The sequence below is a fragment of the Parambassis ranga genome, chromosome 5, assembly GCF_900634625.1.
Source record: "Parambassis ranga chromosome 5, fParRan2.1, whole genome shotgun sequence".
Classification (NCBI taxonomy): domain Eukaryota; kingdom Metazoa; phylum Chordata; class Actinopteri; family Ambassidae; genus Parambassis; species Parambassis ranga.
In genome coordinates this window covers 4,605,343-4,623,943 of record NC_041026.1, presented here as the reverse complement: position 1 = coordinate 4,623,943, position 18,601 = coordinate 4,605,343, and the positions used below count along the sequence as shown (strand labels likewise).

At 43.4% G+C, this 18,601-nt stretch overlaps 2 long non-coding RNA genes across 2 annotated transcripts; both read left to right on the top strand.

Annotated features, from left to right (window-relative positions):
* The first annotated feature begins 14,705 nt into the window (after positions 1–14,705).
* LOC114435823 (uncharacterized) lies at positions 14,706–15,011 on the top strand. Its single transcript, XR_003670659.1, has 3 exons — positions 14,706–14,729; positions 14,850–14,865; positions 14,958–15,011. It is a non-coding gene; the product is annotated as an uncharacterized LOC114435823 (long non-coding RNA).
* An 8-nt stretch (positions 15,012–15,019) lies between these two features.
* LOC114435793 (uncharacterized) lies at positions 15,020–15,595 on the top strand. Its single transcript, XR_003670628.1, has 4 exons — positions 15,020–15,040; positions 15,195–15,245; positions 15,361–15,423; positions 15,512–15,595. It is a non-coding gene; the product is annotated as an uncharacterized LOC114435793 (long non-coding RNA).
* The last annotated feature ends 3,006 nt before the right edge of the window (positions 15,596–18,601 follow it).

Sequence of the window (18,601 nt, the reverse complement as noted above, 5' to 3'; positions counted from 1 at the left end):
CTGTGAGTTCATTTCTTTGAGCTGCAGCTTTCTTTAAATGTGAAGAATCATGAGTTGAAAGATTTTCTGTGTGTGATGCTGTCTGACAAAGGTTTGTTTGAGGCTCCTCCTCCAGATGGACTCTCTGACGTAAATGTGGATATCATGCAAGAGCACAACCAGACGAGCAGCCCGAGATGTTCAATAGGCTCAGAGCAAAGTCAGAAAGTGGACACTGTCTGCAGCATTTTACACATGCTAATCTAAATGTCACCAGTAAAACCACATTACCACCCACAGGACAAACTGGAGTATTACAAGTAAAGGGCATGTAGTCCCACATGGATTAATATTTTGTGGCCTTTGAAATGTTTTTTTTTTTTTTTGTAAATAAAATGGTTCTTATTAAAATATAATTTATCCTTTACTTCTCATTGGATCTAATTGCTGTATTAAACAAAGATTTACCACAGTTCACACAGATATTCCAACATGACATGCAGACAAAGCAGTGAGGGTAACATATTCTTTTAGTGTGTAATATGGAACATTTGTCGATCTTTCCACAAAGGCCTCACAGTAGTGCTACTTACTACATCCTATTCAATCTTTTAAGAATTCAGTATACTGTGAAATACTTAGAGAAAGGAACAACATCATGTTGAATGATCAGATTACAGTTCTAAATGAATCAGGCCTCCATTCACAGGAACATCAGCTCCTGCAGCTGCTGATGCAGCAGTTTATTCTGAAATCAGAGCAGGAGCAGCTCTCGGAGCTCATGCTGCCATGTAGGATTCATACTGTGAGTGATTTATTCTCCACAAAGTGCCACATGATGGATGACTGTGATAAACCATGTTCTGTCTTTGTGCTTCTCTTACAGGGCTGTGCAGAGACAAACAGAACCAAACAGAAGCTGTTTGTTTTTGGGAATCTGTCAATCTGAACCTTGTACATTTATTTGATGTTGATATATTTCATGCTCTGAATACTGTCCTAAAAACACACGCCTCTTCTACTGTTGATGTACTGCACCATTATTATTATTTACATCTGTTATCTTTTGTATTAAGCTCTGAATGTATCCTCATGTATCAGCACAGCTTTTTTAGCAGTGACACCAGCAGTTATTGCATATATCTAATAATCCATGATCTATTTTCAAGGATCACATTTTATCAGCTGTTCTCACTGAAAACAGATTATGAGAGTTTAAAATATGTTTTTGTTGAAATTTGGTCAGATTTACAATAAAGTTCATGTCTCTACTGTCTGTGTGTGTGACTGCTCCTTCCTGCAGGAATAAAAGCACTTGAGTGATTAACAGCTGATATTTTGGGTTTTATCCCTAACAAGGACAGTACACCCCAGAGTCAGGGACAGGACCAGCTGTCAGTCATATTAAAATTCTCTACAGCTTATGAGGGTTAAAATCACCTGTTTTGGTTCCAGCAACAAAGACAGAACCAGACTGCTGCTTCTAAACCATCACTATGTTAAATTTGGTGTCCTCCTCCTGTCCGCTCCCCTCCTCTCCTCTGTCCTCACCGCCTTCCCAGACGTTCTTCTGCTCGGGTTGGTTCATCTCAAATCCTCTGCTCTTCAGTTTCCAGCCAAGAAAAGCGATCAGCGGCACAAAGAGCACAGCCATCACTGTGACTGTGGTGATGATGGTGGTCCCAGTGTGGCACTCTGACTGCTGCAGACAGGAAGAAACTTTGTCAGCTCTGACAGTCATGCTGTAGTTATGCACAATTACACATGTGTCAATAAAACCAGTGGTTAGCTGCAGCGGGAACAGTGGACTCTACCTGCTGCTGGGGGGGAGGCGGCGGTGTGCGCGCAGCTGGTTCAGGGACCCTCTGCGGGACCTCCAGTCTCACTGCTGCAGGGTTTCCGTGTCTCTTCTGTCCGTTTGAGTAGAAGTAGCAGAAGTAGACCCCCTGGTCTCCGGGCTGAGCCGGCTCCATGGTGAGTGACAGGTCCCCTGTGCGGTGCCAGTCTGGGGACGCAGACACTCAGGCATACATGAGAGGACTTGAAAACCTGCTGCCCCCATAAAACAGACAGAGAGTCATTATTATAATGAAAGGATTGATGCTAAATTCTGGGATTCTTTGACGTTGGAGGATGATCGTGGACTTCAGACCTGCTGAGCTCAGGGATGGTTTTATACAGAAGAAAGCAGCAAAATGAGGATAAACCCTGAAATAGCTCCATGTTCCCCTCTCTCACATTTGGAGTTTGACTTTAAATCTGTCTTTTATTTATTGGTTTGATATGAGAGTCAGCTGGTTCTTATTGTCTCTGTGTGTTGAATTATTCACTGAGAAATGCAGAACCAGGACTGTTTTAATGAGATCTGAGCTGTAAAGACAGTAAATATGATGACAGACACACAGCGGATGGAGCTTCAGTATAATATGAAACATTTCACAACACAACGCATGAATGCTGCTGACACATGAGTCACTGAACATCCTCTTTCCTTCTTTCAGTGTCTCCAGATTAGCCACTGCTAGCCTCGTACCATGTGCCCTGTATCAGTGCTAATAGCTTAGCGGATTCTTTCAGTAACACTGTTGTCTGGCACAATTAAAACCATCAAAAACATCACCACTAAGTGCATTCAAGAACATAATCTTAACAGTACAGTACATAATGTTTGTCATTACAGTGGATTTCAGCTTTAAAATAATCCTTCATGTAAAATCTGTGAGTATTAAAAAGCTAACGGAGCAGTGTCGATGTCTTCACGCCAGACTTCGCAACATTTTTCTTAGGCTGCGTTCAAACACTAAGTAGCTTTGACAGCGGACCGGCAGCTTCAGCAGAGAGCAGCCTGCCCTCCGATTGAAGCCACAACGTATCTTTTTTCTGAAGCCGACAGTGATTCTCTGTCCTGTGAACAAGTCTAATCCAGTGCAGAACCTGAGGAAAAGGGACAGCTGCTGGCTGCCGGCCTGTCTGAGGTATAGGTGTAGAAACCCGAGAGCTCGGTCCTCATGAAGATCCTGGATCGAACTGAATGCAAGAGATCCGACAATCTTTTCAAATGTCGGTTGTAGGTCTTGATAGGCTGCTGAAACTGCCCTCAGCTCTGATCCAACAGGAGCCAGTGTGCGGCTCCACTGCTGAATCACAGAGCCGGGTTCCTGGATCAGAGCTTTCTGAGCTAGCTCCCTCAAGATTAGCTCAACGACATCGGCTGTCAGACGCCTGCGGTTATTGTAACGGTCCATGATCGTCAGCACAGCTACCAGGTCAACACCTTCGAAATCCAAACGCCAAGATTCAAGGACCTTTCTGTCAGACTCTGACACAAATTTTAAAAACGAGTCAACGGGGTCGCTCTTCACTGAGCCCAACATGGCCTCCTCCAGCAGCACGGGTGCTAGCTTCACAGGGAGGTACCTCTCTTTCTGCCAGCCGGCTCTGATTATTCGGCCAACACTTCCCCACTCTGCTTCACCAAAGTGATGACATGCACGTGGAACTTTGAAATCACTTCCCACAGTGCACTGCTCATAGAAATCAGTCCAAAATGCACACAACACCTTCCTGAAAACACATCCACCCGCAGCAGTCGGTCCAAGCCTCCCATCAACAATCACAAAGTCATCAACCCGGACGCCTTCCTGCCCAAAAACCGCCACGAGTTCTGGTACAATGTGTTCACGGTGAAGAACGGTCTTATCTGAGGAAGGAGGACAGGTGGTTCTTCCTGGTCGCTCAGAGGTTTGAGAGTCTGCGTCCTCAGGGTTCACCCGTCCATCAAGGCTGGGCGGTGGATACTGTGTCAGCCGGTGGTCTGTCATTGGGCAGGGATCAACCTAACACAGAGACATGTTCAAATGTAACATTGATCCGCATCAGACTGAAACATCAGCACAGCTCAAAAAGTAGCATAGTGAATATAGCATAGCATGATAGCAGGTGGCTGTTTGCTGTATCACCTCATGTTGTGGTGGTCGCTGTGTGTCCTTCTCAACCGTCGTCAGCTCCTCCACGGTGTCCTGCACACAGAGCAGAGCATCAGGGACATTTTGACCTCCTCGTTCTGTCTGCGGGGCCAGATCAGACTCCTCTGTAGATCTTAGACTACTTTTCTATCTGAGCAGACTTCAGCCAACAGTTTGATCATAAATCATGATTCACAGTGATAACAAGGTGGCATCAGTGGCGGTTCTACATTTAATTATTCCCCGGGCGAGACCCCTGGCATCAGACTCTCAGTCCAGCATCAGACTCTCAGTCCAGCATCAGACTACAGTCCTCTGTCTCTGCCTGCAGCTCTGCTGTCTGTCCGGTTTGGCCCCAAAACTTCTGTGTTGTTTAATGGTCTATCATTCATGCTGCTATGCACAAACATGCAGTGACGCATCAGGACAGAGTGAGACCTCCCTCCTTCACTCCCTGAACTCTGCTGCACGCTCTGCTGAACAATTACAGTTTCAAAGAATGTGACTGCATTCTCTCCTCATGAGATGAGCGTGCAGTGGGTGCAAATTCAGGAGTTATTACCTGGCGGATATTCATATTGATATTTAGGCTGAGTAATTTGCAGTAATAAATGAAGTAAAGTAAACTAACCAATAACAAATATACATGAAATAAACATAGGCTACTGAATAATACCCAAAATAAACAAATATTTCGAATAGAACCCAACATCAAGAAATTGGCTAAAATACAGCCACGGTAACTCAAAACTCAAAACACAATAAAATAACTAGAGTGATGATGATTGTTAAGGATCAGACCCTGTTTTAAGGAGGTTCTGAGTCTCCTAAACAAATAAAAAAGCTGTATCTACTCACTGCAGCGGTCAACAGGCCGAGGATGAGGAGAAGCAGCTTCATCATCACTTTGCTAAAGTGGTTCGAAACTCAGAAGAATAAAAGTTTGGCGTGTGTCTGTACTATGCCGGAGGAGTTACTAACTTCTCTCGCGGACCCTAACTCAGCACAGACCAAACGGACACTCAAAATACTATAAGGCTGAGCAAGTTATGGGGCGGAGATCATTAGAATATTAATGCCTTAAGATTGTGGGACTAATAAAGGTTTCTTAATCTTAAGGCATTAATATTCTAATGATCTCCGCCACATAACTTGCTCAGCCGCTGCAGTTCAGTCTTCAAGGACGGACCGCGCTGACTCAGCACCGACCTTCTTTGCTGGATGAAGCTGTTGAAGAGTGAACTGCAGCGGCTGAGCAAGTTATGGGGCAGGAATATTAGAAAACGCCATTTGAGTGTCCGTACGACGTTAAACTGTGAAAACGCCATACGGCGTATGACGTGAAACGGCGTTTAAAGTACTGGCTGTGATATGAATGGCTTGCGATACAAGCGTCCAGCTCCAGCGCCGTCTCTCCGTTTCTCTCCCGGCGGACAGACTCCACAGACCGGCCCACGGTCTGACAGGAACACGGCTCCTGTCTCAGTTGTGTCGGGGACAGAACACACAGAATTTCGCCCAAACCAAAGTCAACCTGTGGACCTGTGTGGACCTGTGCAGACCGTGGAAAACTTCCACAGGTGACAGCGTGGACTGAAGAGGATTCTTTCAGGTAACCTGGATTTGTTCACACGGAGAAAAACTCGCAGTGGCGTCAAAACCAGTCTTAACCCCCTGGTCTTTTTCGCATGGCCAATTTAAGATGACTTGGCAGCGTCGCTGAGTCACTGCTTTAGTTTGTGTTAAAAGTGGGGGCTTCAAACTATATACAGGTTTTTAATTTTTTTAATATGTCAAGTAAAACCCGAGTTATGATAAATAATATACGCATGTTTTTTCATTAACATTTTCGCCACATTCGCTGCGTGTTTACTGCGAGTTTTATGCAGACACAGGAAACATCGGCGTAAGAGAGGCTCTGACCGGCATGACGTGAAACGTGGCACCTTCTTTGCTATTGGTGGAAAAATGCACCACATCAACCAATCAGAAAATGTTTATGGCACCACGTGGTATTTAGTTTCTACGGGACCGTTAATTAACTTTGTGAAACACAGAAATCAGTCTATTTGAAGCATAGCAGTAAAGTACAATAATAGTGAATGGACATGATCAGAAGTATGGAGTCAGAAAAGTTCATTAGGATCTGGAAAAACATGTTCTGGGGCTGGAAGACTACAGCTGAGGGTACATGTGAAGAAGACAGTTAAAGGGACTGTTGGAAGAATTCTGGAAATAACCTGTGTCAGCAGCATGGCCTGCTGGACTTTGTGGAGACAGTCTGTCCATATGTCTCACTATGGAAATATATGTGATGTTACACCTATGATCTCATACATGATATGTTACTGTCATATATGATTATGCTTGTGCCTATTCTAAGATGTGTGTATTCTGAGAAGCTGTGTCTGTTAGATAACAGAGGATATAAGAAGGGAGTTGCTCTGAAAAGACCTTGAGCACTCCTACAGAGGCTACTGTCTGTGTGTGTGACTGCTCCTTCCTCCAGGAATAAAAGCACTTGAGTTATTAACAGCTGATATTTTGGGTTTTTATTTTGGGAACAGTTTTTTCTGATTTAAACATAATGAAAAAATAAAGAAAAAACTGCTAGAGACAATGTCAGCTCATGAATCTAACACTGAAACCAAAACTGCTAAAATGGTGAATAAAGAAGAATAGGGGTACTAAACACCATGCCAATACGTAAAACTAAACCATGTACAGGCCATGATCGTGGAAAGTGATGTAGAACCAAAATGTGCATCACTTACAACTACCAAAGAGAATGCTATTCATGCAGAGGATGTAATAAAGTGGGACCCAAAGGAAAATGGTGACTGAAATATTTATCATTGATAATAATAATGTGGATGATGATTCTAATGCCTGTGACACTTATTTCAGAGGTAACATGGGAAGAGGAGGGCAGCGTGGAACAGGGAAAAGGGGAGAGGAATGGAGGAGAGGACAGGAGGGGAGATGTGTGCTACAAATGCGGAAAAGCCGGACATTGGGCACAAATCTGTAAAGTGAGAAAAGGAGAAAGACAGGATGGAGGGGGAGATGGCTGGCAACCCCGGGATGGATCAGCAGGTCAAGACATGAACACACACATGTTCTAACTGACGAAAAGTTTTCACCTTCACACTTAGCACACTCACACCAAGGCGAGACAAATGATGATGTTGATGTTATTGAGCTGCACCACCTAGATACATTGTTGAATCTCTCTGCCACAACTGTTCAAAACAAAAGGTCTACAGATTGTGTGTCAGCTAGTGGTCAAATCGGCAAAGAGTTTTAATCTGCAACGCTCAAGGTTACAGACCCAGTTTCAGGAATGAGTATAAAGTGTTCTTTTGTGCTGTCTGACTTTTGCCCTGTTAACCTCCTGGGGAGAGATCTGATGGCAAAATAAGGAATTGAAGTTATTCCTACCCCAGCAGGCATGTGGACACCGAACCAAATTATTATTACAGTTTAGATATGACTACTAATGGACCTGAAGCGGTTGTAAATGATTTACTAAAACTCACAGAAAGTATAGTTCTCTACTGCCATCATTCAACAACCCAAAGACGTGCATTGTACAATGTATCGCTGAATACACACATGGGCCGGACAGCTAATATGAGCACAGATTCTAGTTACGTGTGTACCGTCAACAGCTGTAAAGGCTGCATCTGAGTCACAATTTTGAGAAATGTTTTTGCTTTCGTCTGAGGAGGAAGATGCTTAAAGTATAGTGCCTAATAGTCTGTGGTCTACTGGGCCAGCAGATATTGGGACTATGAATGATACTGAGCTTGTAAAATAACACCTAAAGGTTCTTGCAGGCCTTTTCAAAGACAATACCCCATAAGGCCAGGAGCAGCTGAGGGCATTAGGCCCAGCATTAAGGCCCTCATTGAGTCTGGTGTTAGCAGAGAATGTGCTGATTCGCCTTGAAACACACCCTTTGTAATGACTTGATTTACCCTAACCTAACAACAAAAAAATAAATCAGTCACTGCCACCAAACCTCCCCACCAAACAGTTAGAACTGATGAAGCTGCTTGGATGAGCAGCGAAACATCTTCAAGAAAACTCTCCAGTCTTCTAGACGCCTTGATTCTAGAAGATGAATGTGAATACCTGTGCTGTGTCTCTGTCCATGGTGCTGACTGTGGAGCCGGCAGCAGTGCTGGAGCTGTCCGAGGTGCTGACTGTAGTCTGCTGCTCGTGGGGAATGCTCAGCCTGTGTCAGATATTCTTATTTAATTTCAAAAAGAAAGACAAAAAGACCTTTTTTGACCATTTGCTTCCCTGCAGCTCACATTAGCTTCTCTCGAAGCTCCTGTGTAGGTTTATAAGCAAACAGAGGCAGATTCACCACTCAGACTCCAACAACAATAGGACTTTAAAAAAAGTGCACAGTGCAGCAATGTATTTTGTGAAGTTTAAACCTCACAAAATCCTGTAAAGAGCAGGACTGTCTCCTAAACACCAAAGCTGTTTATGCTGATGTCAGATGAAGGACAGGTCTTTGTGCAGCAATAACACAACATGCATGTTTAGATTTGTCAGTGTAACAGTTCACTTGTACAGATTGTTGACCCTGCATCTCTGTCTTCATTTCTTTTCCAGATCAATGAAGAGTTCAGGATCAATGAAACCAGCAGGATGGATGACAAAAATGCTCCTAATTTAATATCACATCATGAACAAAATACAGATTTTAACACACATTTATTCTCCTGTTTATATTGTGAATATCCCCATTGTAAGTTGATTCACTTTACAAACACAGCAGTTTGTGGTAGTTCATCTTCATACAGGTATATGTGTAATTATAGTAATTTGTTGTGTTTCTATGTATGATGTTACATTAATGTTTAATTGTTGATAAACTCTGAAGCTGCAAGCTTACGACAGACCAGACATTGTACAAAAGAATGTGATGAAACCTCAAAGTTTATAAAGAGACATCCTTACAGAAGTGCCTTGAACCTGTGGCTCCCCCTGCCGGTCTGCAGGGGTGATTCCACTGGTTCCAAAAAGAGGTCAGGGAGAGTGGATTTATGATTTTAATACTTTTTATTAAATGAATTCACTTAATAAACGTTTGAACATAATAACATAATCTATACTGTTGTCATGACGAGAGACAAAAAAAACCTTTGGTGCTGTTTTAGCTGTTTTGTTGCTTCTGTGGTCAATTGTGTGTCTATAATTTTTCCAGTTTATCTTCTGAAGTGTTAATTGATATTATTGTTTTGACTAGTTATAAATAAGCAATTTACATAATTTATATAATTTCAGAAAATCAGGAGATGTTCATAAGTGGCTTCATGTCAGAGCAGCTCTAACCACTTCTTCTGCTTGTTGACAGAATGATGAAACGTCCTAAAAAGTCAAGCCACAGCCTGGCAGACCACAAGAGGAAGTGGAAGTTGTTGCTCTCCACAGAGGTGGGTTGTTGGTTAACTGTGTCACAACGGTAACGTCTCATATAGTTGTGTTGCTTCTTGGAGTCTGCATCCCTGGTATGTACACCTATATTTTTGTTTATATATATATATGTACCTAGTGAGTTCAGAAAGCAGAGGTCTGATGTCTTTATTAACATGTAAAATAGTGTTTTAATGTCATAGTCAGGAGGTTCCAATCTTTATTTTAGTGTTCAGCACACTTTCCTATGGACATACTGAAGGTTACATTTATTTCCTGTTCATACATATTACCATTAGTCAGGTCATATATGATCATATATTTACTGAGGAGTTTGTTGGTGACATTTGATGTTATAAATGTATCTCAGCAGGTCAGGATGATAACTTTGGGCCTGATTATAAGTCACACAGCTGGATTGAGCAAGATTTTCAAATTTAGAAAGGGAGGGGTATTCAGATTGACCACTAGATGTCAGTGAATCCTAACCCTGGTTCTTTGTTTAGTCACGATAACTAAAACTTATTGGTTTTCATTTTGTGTAATAAACCACTCAGAATATTGACTATTGAATATTGACATGACTGGTTCAAATAACTCGACACTGCTTCGTAACGTGAGATTTTTCTTAAACCGGCTCAGTTCAAAACAGTGGAAAAAATATCGTTTAACAATGAAAATGTTTGAATTACTATCCAGACATATCCACAAGCTCCTACTGCAATACATACATTTATAGAATCAACTGACCGACCAATTAATCAGTCTTAACTAAAATATATGTACATCACACACCCTGGTTAGACTAATCATATAATTAAGACACTGTCTCCTATTTCACCACTAGAGGTCACTGAAACAAAGCTATGAATGAATGAAGCCATACTCGACACAATGAAGTGGTTGAATACGGCTTCATTGCTTCATTTGGACATCACTATCATGGGTAAGGATGGTCCTCTGACACCCGAGGCTCCGACACATGCGCGGTAGCTCATGAAGCAATTGTTTTGAACCACTGTGCTGAGGCTTGCTTGGGTCACGTGACTAGTGACGTTTGAACCACTTCAGTGACGTTTGAAGCAGTTGAGCGCTTCGAATATGAGCCATGTGATTGGTTCGGGTTGTGAATCGCTTGGTGGGATCGGGTGTGTTCAGGGATAGGACATTCCTATTAATGTAGCTATATCAATATATAGTTATACAGGCTTTTTATATAGTTAATCGCAATTTGTCATTGTGTACATTTTAGTAAAAGAAACGTTATTGATCACGTTTTGGATTAATCATGACGTTTGATTAGCCCCAATTATTATTTATCCACTTCAAATGTAATTTTTTATAACAATTTCCAACATTCCTTCAACATCCAATGAATACAGAATCAACAGGGCTTCCTCTTCTGACAGAGGAGAATACAGATGTCGGGGCTGGAAAGAGAATTTATGCACATTATGGAGTAATGCCTTCACATTGTCTGTATCAGGTAAGTTTGATTAGTTCAGTTTTGTTTTATGATGGAGACACAGTCTGTTTTAACATCATCTCTTTCCAACAGTTAAACCCCGACCTGTCCTCACTGTGTCTCCATCATGGCTGAGTCCTGGAGCCTCAGTAACTCTGAGCTGTGAGGTTGAACATCCACCTGCAGGATGGAGGTTCTACTGGTATAAAGCTGTTCCTGGTCTGTCAAAGAACTCTTGGTCTTACAGCTATGAGCTGCTGCCTGGTAGCACTGATGGGACTGCACAAGATTCCTACATCATTCATGGACAGACACACACAGCAGCATATGTGTGCAGAGCTGGAAGAGGAGACCCAGAGTATCACTCTGATTACAGTGACCCAAAGTTTGTCTGGTCTGCAGGTCAGTTTGATTCTGTCCTCTCAGTAAGAAGAATTTATTCAGTCACTGTGATTCCTCTGTTTGTTGAGAGAATCAAAATGAGCTGGTTGTGTCATTTTTTCATCGTGTCATTTTTGTGTTCTTACTTTGTTCCTTTGACATGTTTTGTTTTTCAGGTTTTCATCCAGCAGCGTCTCTCACAGTGAATCCTGACAGAGTCCAACACTTCACCTCTGAGTCTGTCTCACTGACCTGTCAGAATCAGAATCAGAATCAGAATCAGAAATACTTTATTGATCCCCGGGGGGAAATTGTTTTCGTTCCAGGTGCTCCATGTATACTCAAAAAGACAGAAATACTAATAAGGTAAAGTAGTGAGCGTAAAAAATAAAGATAAAAAATATAAGATAAAAACCTAATAAATTCTAAACATTAATGTACATTCAAGTCCTGGCAAGTGAAGACTAAAGTCATATAAAGTCATATGTAATACAACTTGTACCATGTGCAGTAAAAACTTGTCTAATAAATCCAATATGGATAAGATTACAAGACAGTGTGTTCTGATCTCAGAGGGAGGAGTTGTACAGTTTGATGGCCACAGGAAGGAAGGACCTCCTGTGGCGCTCAGTGGTGCATTTAGGAGGGATCAGTCTGGCGCTGAACGTACTCCTGCACTTCAGCAGCACGTGGTGTAGAGGATGGAAGCTGTTCTCCAGGATCCCCTGCAGCTTAGACAGCATCCTTCTGTCTGACACTGCTGTCAGGGAGTCCAGCTCCACCCCCACCACATCCCCGGCCCTTCTGATCAGTTTGTTGAGTCTGTTTGTGTCCGCTGCTTTCAGTCTGCTGCCCCAGCACACAACAGCAAACAAAATGGCACTGGCAACCACAGACTCATAGAAAATCCTCAGCATAGTCCGACAGATGTTAAAAGACCGGAGCCTCCTCAGAAAATAGAGGCGGCTCTGGCCCTTCTTGTAGAGGGCTTCAGTATTTTTAGTCCAGTCCAGTTTATTGTCCAACACCACTCCCAGGTATTTGTAATCCTCCACAATGTCCACACTCTGCCCACCGATGGAAACTGGAGCCGCGTGTGTCTTGGTCCTCCTCAGGTCCACAACCAGCTCCCTGGTCTTTGCCACATTGAGCAGCAGATGGTTCCGCTCGCACCATGTAACAAAGTTGTCAACCACAGTCCTGTACTCAGACTCTCCACCTTTGCTGATATATCCCACTATGGCAGAGTCATCAGAAAACTTCTGAAGATGACATGACTGTCTGGTAGCTGAAGTCAGAGGTGTAGAGCGTGAAGAGGAAGGGAGAGAGGACTGTCCCTGTGGGGCCCCGGTGCTGTTGACCACTGTATGAGACAAACACCGCTGCATCTGCACATACTGTGGTCTACCAGTTAGATAGTCCACAATCCATGACACAAGGGGGGCTCTACCTGCATCGCTGTCAGTTTCTCACCCAGGAGAGCCGGCTTGATGGTGTTGAAGGCACTGGAGAAGTCAAAAAACATGACTCTCACAGTGCTCGCTGGCTTGTCCAGGTGGGTGTAGACACGGTTCAGCAGGTAGATGATGGCATCCTCAACTCCCAGTTGGGGCTGGTAGGCGAACTGGAGAGGGTCCAGGTGAGGCCTAACAGTAGGCCGGAGCTGTTCCAGAATGAGTCTCTCCAGGGTCTTCATGATGTGTGACGTCAGTGCCACTGGTCGGTAGTCCGAAGAACCACTGGGCCGCGGTGTCTTCGGCACCGGCACTATGCAGGACGTCTTCCACAGCACAGGGACCCGCTGGAGACTCAGGCTCATGGTGAAGACCCGGTGAAGCACTCCACAGAGCTGGTCAGCACAGTCTTTGAGGACCCGAGGGCTAACACCATCAGGTCCAGCAGCCTTGCTGGTGGGGAGTTTACTCAGCTGTCTTCGAACCTGGAGAGGTGTGAAGAGTGGAGACTGAGAGTGCGGAGGAGGGGAGTGCACAGACAGAAGAAGAGGGCCGTTAGAGGAGGTGATTGGAGGTGGGGGTGGGGGGCCGTTGTAGGAGATGGAGGCGTCAAGAGGGGGGAGGGGAGGGAGCAGTGCAGGTTCCAAACCAGGAGACTCAGCGTGGACCGGGACCGCAGTGTCAAATCTGTTAAAGAACAGGTTTAATTCATTGGCCCTTTCCACGCTACCATCAACCCCTCTGGTAGCTGGTCTGAAACCTGTGATGGTCCTCATGCCACTCCAGACCTCCCTCATGTTGTTCTGCTGGAGCTTCCACTCCAGCTTCCTCCTGTAGTGTTCTTTAGCCTCTCTGGTTTTCACCTTCAAGTCTCTCTGAATGGCCCTCAGCTCCTCCCTGTTGCCACCTCTGAAGGCCTGCTTCTTTTCATTGAGGATGGCTTTGATGTCCTTTGTTACCCAGGGCTTGTTGTTTGGGTAACATTTAACAGTCCTTGTTGTGACGTTGCAGTCAACACAGAAATTAATGTAGTCTGTGATGCACCCTGTAAGCCCATCAATGTCCTCACCATGCGGCTCACAGAGCACCTCCCAGTCTGTTGTTTCAAAGCAGCCCTGCAGTGCCAGACAGCTGTCCTCTGACCATCTCCTCACTGTCCTTGTGGTCACAGGCAGCCTCTTAACCAAGGGCTCGTAACAGGGGGTGAGGTGAATCAAGTTGTGATCCGATCTTCCCAGAGGGGGGAGGGGGGTACAGCTGTATGCATCCTTCACGTTTACATACAGCAAGTCCAGGGTCCTCTCTCTCTGTGAGGGAAACTCTGCTGAGTTGAGAGTGAGGAAGTTCTCTGATGAAGGACGTTTGTCATCCTGTTCTAACTGGAGAACAATGACTGGATCCACATGTAACATCAACACATCACAGTCTGATACTGGTGTGTACTGGTGTGAGTCTGCATCAGGAGAGTTCAGCAACACAGTCAACATCACTGTACATGGTAGGTGATTTCTTACTATACACTAACCTCCACCTCACTGACTGATCTCTGACTGACGTCCTCTGACTGTCTCACAGATACATTGTCCTGGAGAGTCCTGTCAATAGTGTGACTGAAGGAGACTCTGTTATTCTTGGCTGCAGACTGAGAGGACAAAACAAACTTTCCAATGTGTTTTTCTATCACAATGACAAACTTGTTCAAAATGATACCAGAGGGGAGCTGAATATCTCTGCAGTGTCAGAGTCACATGAAGGTTTCTACAGGTGTGAACATTCAGGAAAGAAGTCACCTCAGAGCTGGATGTCAGTGAAAGGTGAGTAAAGATGTTTGATGCTCCTTTTTTGGTCTATTACGGTAATGTTTTGATTATTGTCTGTACTAATGACACCAAGTCCAATATAAGTGTATTAATGTATGTTTATTATTTCTAATAGTTGTATCCAGACCTGAAAGCTCCTCATCCTCAGTGCCATTAATTGTTGGACTGCTGTGTGGAATCATATTATTCTTTGTCATTGTGCTCTTACTGTATCACTACAGACAGTCCAAAGGTGAGACCTTTTTCTTCTGATGCATCATTTATTTACTATAAACTTTAAATGTGACACAGAATGACAGCAGAATATTTTTACTTTATAAAACCATGTAACAACAAATGTCTTTTTTCACAGATTCCTGCTTTATCAGGTTAGTGCAGCACTCATCTCTAAACTTTTCTTCAACGTGCATCAGTGCTTTCATGTTTCTGTATTAAATGTACTGTATGTGTTATTTTACAGGCTGTTCCAGTCAGAGAGCAGCAGTCAGGGCTCCAACAGAAATCAGGAAGTCAGTACGAATAAACACTGCTCTCCTCTCAATGGTCAGCACTTATTAAATACTAATGTGTACTTTGGTTTAACTTCTCTTTATTCAGCTCACATTCATTAAAAGCTGAGATCTATTAGACATGTTCTCAAACATGAACCATCTGAATAAGGCAGACTGCTCTGACTGTTTCTGTGTTCTTTCTGAAGGTGATTCTCCCCTGTATGAGTCAGTCACTCCCTCTGGACACACTGGAAATGGTACGGTTTGTCTTTCTCTGGCTCACAAATGCATAAACTGGTTCATTTATTCTGTTAGGGTTATAGATTAGGCTTGAAATAAAATTTTCTAAATATAGATATGTGTATGTTACAGAAGCAAGTGGACCCCAAGATGTCACATACTCTGTAGTTGAGCTGAAGAAGTTTGGAAAGAAGAGTGAGTACTCCAAATACATGCAGTGTAGAAAATGAGACGATAGTTAAGAAAGATTTTGTTTTTTTAATTTCAAATATTGTCTTAACAGAGAGGACACATGAGGAAGAGGAGGGGTGTGTTTACTCTGAAGTGAAGACAGCAGGTACAGTCGCCTACAACAGTCATGTTTGTGTTGAAATGTGTCATCATAGCACCACACTGCAGGTAATTATTGGGTCAGCACGCTGTTAGTTACCTCATATCACCAGTGGATGGCAGCAGACACTGCTGGTTAACAGCATCATGTTGAATGATCAGATTACAGTTCTAAATGAATCAGGCCTCCATTCACAGGAACATCAGCTCCTGCTGATGCAGCAGTTTATTCTGAAATCAGAGCAGGAGCAGCTCTCGGAGCTCATGCTGCCATGTAGGATTCATACTGTGAGTGATTTATTCTCCACAAAGTGCCACATGATAGATGACTGTGATAAACCATGTTCTGTCTTTGTGCTTCTCTTACAGGGCTGTGCAGAGACAAACAGAACCAAACAGAAGCTGTTTGGTTTTGGGAATCTGTCAATCTGAACCTTGTACATTTATTTGATGTTGATATATTTCATGCTCTGAATACTGTGCTAAAAACACACGCCTCTTCTACTGTTCATGTACTGCATCATTATTATTATTTACATCTGTTATCTTTTGTATTAAGCTCTGAATGTATCCTCATGTATCAGCACAGCTTTTTTAGCAGTGACACCAGCAGTTATTGCATATATCTAATAATCCATGGTCTATTTTCAAGGATCACATTTTATCAGATGTTCTCACTGAAAACAGATTATGAGAGTTTAAAATATGTTTTGGTTGAAATTTGGTGAGATTTACAATAAAGTTCATGTCTCCAGTGTTTCTGGTGTAATTGTATTTTTAATATATTTCTGTGGGGTTTGTGTACATGTATGTGAAAGTGCTGGTCTGTTGTCTGTACTGGAGGAACAGGTCTTGGTGATTGTGCAGCAGTAACACAGCATGCATGTTTGGATTTGTCAGTTGGTTTTTACATTTTATTTCATTCTTCACCCTGCATCAGCTCTGATTCTCATATCATTGGTAGTTCTGTGGTGGACTGTGGCTCCCCCTGCTGGCCTTCTTGGGTGAAAAACTCTGTACTAAATTGATTGCCTCAATGTCTAAAAGCCAGTGGGTGACATCAGCCCTGCTGTTGTCTGTGGTCATTGTCGCTGAAGTATGGAGTCAGAAAAGTTCATTAGGATCTGGAAAAACATGTTCTGGGGCTGGAAGACTACAGCTGAGGGTACATGTGAAGAAGACAGTTAAAGGGACTGTTGGAAGAATTCTGGAAATAACCTGTGTCAGCAGCATGGCCTGCTGGACTTTGTGGAGACAGTCTGTCCATATGTCTCACTATGGAAATATATGTGATGTTACACCTATGATCTCATACGTGATATGTTACTGTCATATATGATTATGCTTGTGCCTATTCTAAGATGTGTGTATTCTGAGAAGCTGTGTCTGTTAGATAACAGAGGATATAAGAAGGGAGCTGCTCTGAAAAGACCTTGAGCACTCCTACAGAGGCTACTGTCTGTGTGTGTGACTGCTCCTTCCTGCAGGAATAAAAGCACTTGAGTGAAGAACAGCTGAGATTTTGTGTTTTATTCCTAACCAGGACAGTACACCCCAGAGTCAGGGACAGGACCAGCTGTCAGTCATATTAAAATTCTCTACAGCTTATGAGGGTTAAAATCACCTGTTTTGGTTCCAGCAACAAAGACAGAACCAGACTGCTGCTTCTAAACCATCACTATGTTAAATTTGGTGTCCTCCTCCTGTCCGCTCCCCTCCTCTCCTCTGTCCTCACCGCCTTCCCAGACGTTCTTCTGCTCGGGTTGGTTCATCTCAAATCCTCTGCTCTTCAGTTTCCAGCCAAGAAAAGCGATCAGCGGCACAAAGAGCACAGCCATCACTGTGACTGTGGTGATGATGGTGGTCCCAGTGTGGCACTCTGACTGCTGCAGACAGGAAGAAACTTTGTCAGCTCTGACAGTCATGCTGTAGTTATGCACAATTACACATGTGTCAATAAAACCAGCGGTTAGCTGCAGCGGGAACAGGGGACTCTACCTGCTGCTGGGGGGGCAGCTGGTTCAGGGACCCTCTGCGGGACCTCCAGTCTCACTGCTGCAGGGTTTCTGTGTCTCTTCTGTCCGTTTGAGTAGAAGTAGCAGAAGTAGACCCCCTGGTCTCCGGGCTGAGCCGGCTCCATGGTGAGTGACAGGTCCCCTGTGCGGTGCCAGTCTGGGGACACAGACACTCAGGCATACATGAGAGGACTTGAAAACCTGCTGCCCCCATAAAACAGACAGAGTCATTATTATATTATTATAATATTATTATTGGAGGATGATCGTGGACTTCAGGCCTGCTGAGCTCAGGGATGGTTTTATACAGAAGAAAGCAGCAGAATGAGGATAAACCCTGAAAGAGCTCCATGTTCCCTTCTCTCACATTTGGAGTTGGACTTTAAATCTGTCTTTTATTTATTGGTTTGATATGAGAGTCAGCTGCTTCTTATTGTCTCTGTGTGTTGAATTATTCACAAACTGGATGAGTTTCTGTCCAAAACTATCGAAGAATTTAGCAGACAGCAACTGAGAAATGCAGAACCAGGACTGTTTTAATGAAATCTGAGCTGTAAAGACAGTAAATATGATGACAGACACACAGTGGATGGAGCTTCAGTATAATATGAAACATTTCACAACACAACGCATGAATGCTGCTGACACATGAGTCACTGAACAGAAATCCTCTTTCCTTCTTTCAGTGTCTCCAGATTAGCCACTGCTAGCCTCGTACCACGTGCCCTGTATCAGTGCTAATAGCTTAGCAGATTCTTTCAGTAACACTGTTGTCTGGCACAATTAAAACCATCAAAAACATCACCACTAAGTGCATTCAAGAACATAATCTTAACGGTACAGTACATAATGTTTGTCATTACAGTGGATTTCAGCTTTGAAATAATCCTTCATGTAAAATCTGTGAGTATTAAAAAGCTAACGGAGCAGTGTCGATGTCTTCACGCCAGACTTCGCAACATTTTTCTTAGGCTGCGTTCAAACACTAAGTAGCTGCGACAGCGGACCGGAAGCTTCAGCAGAGAGCA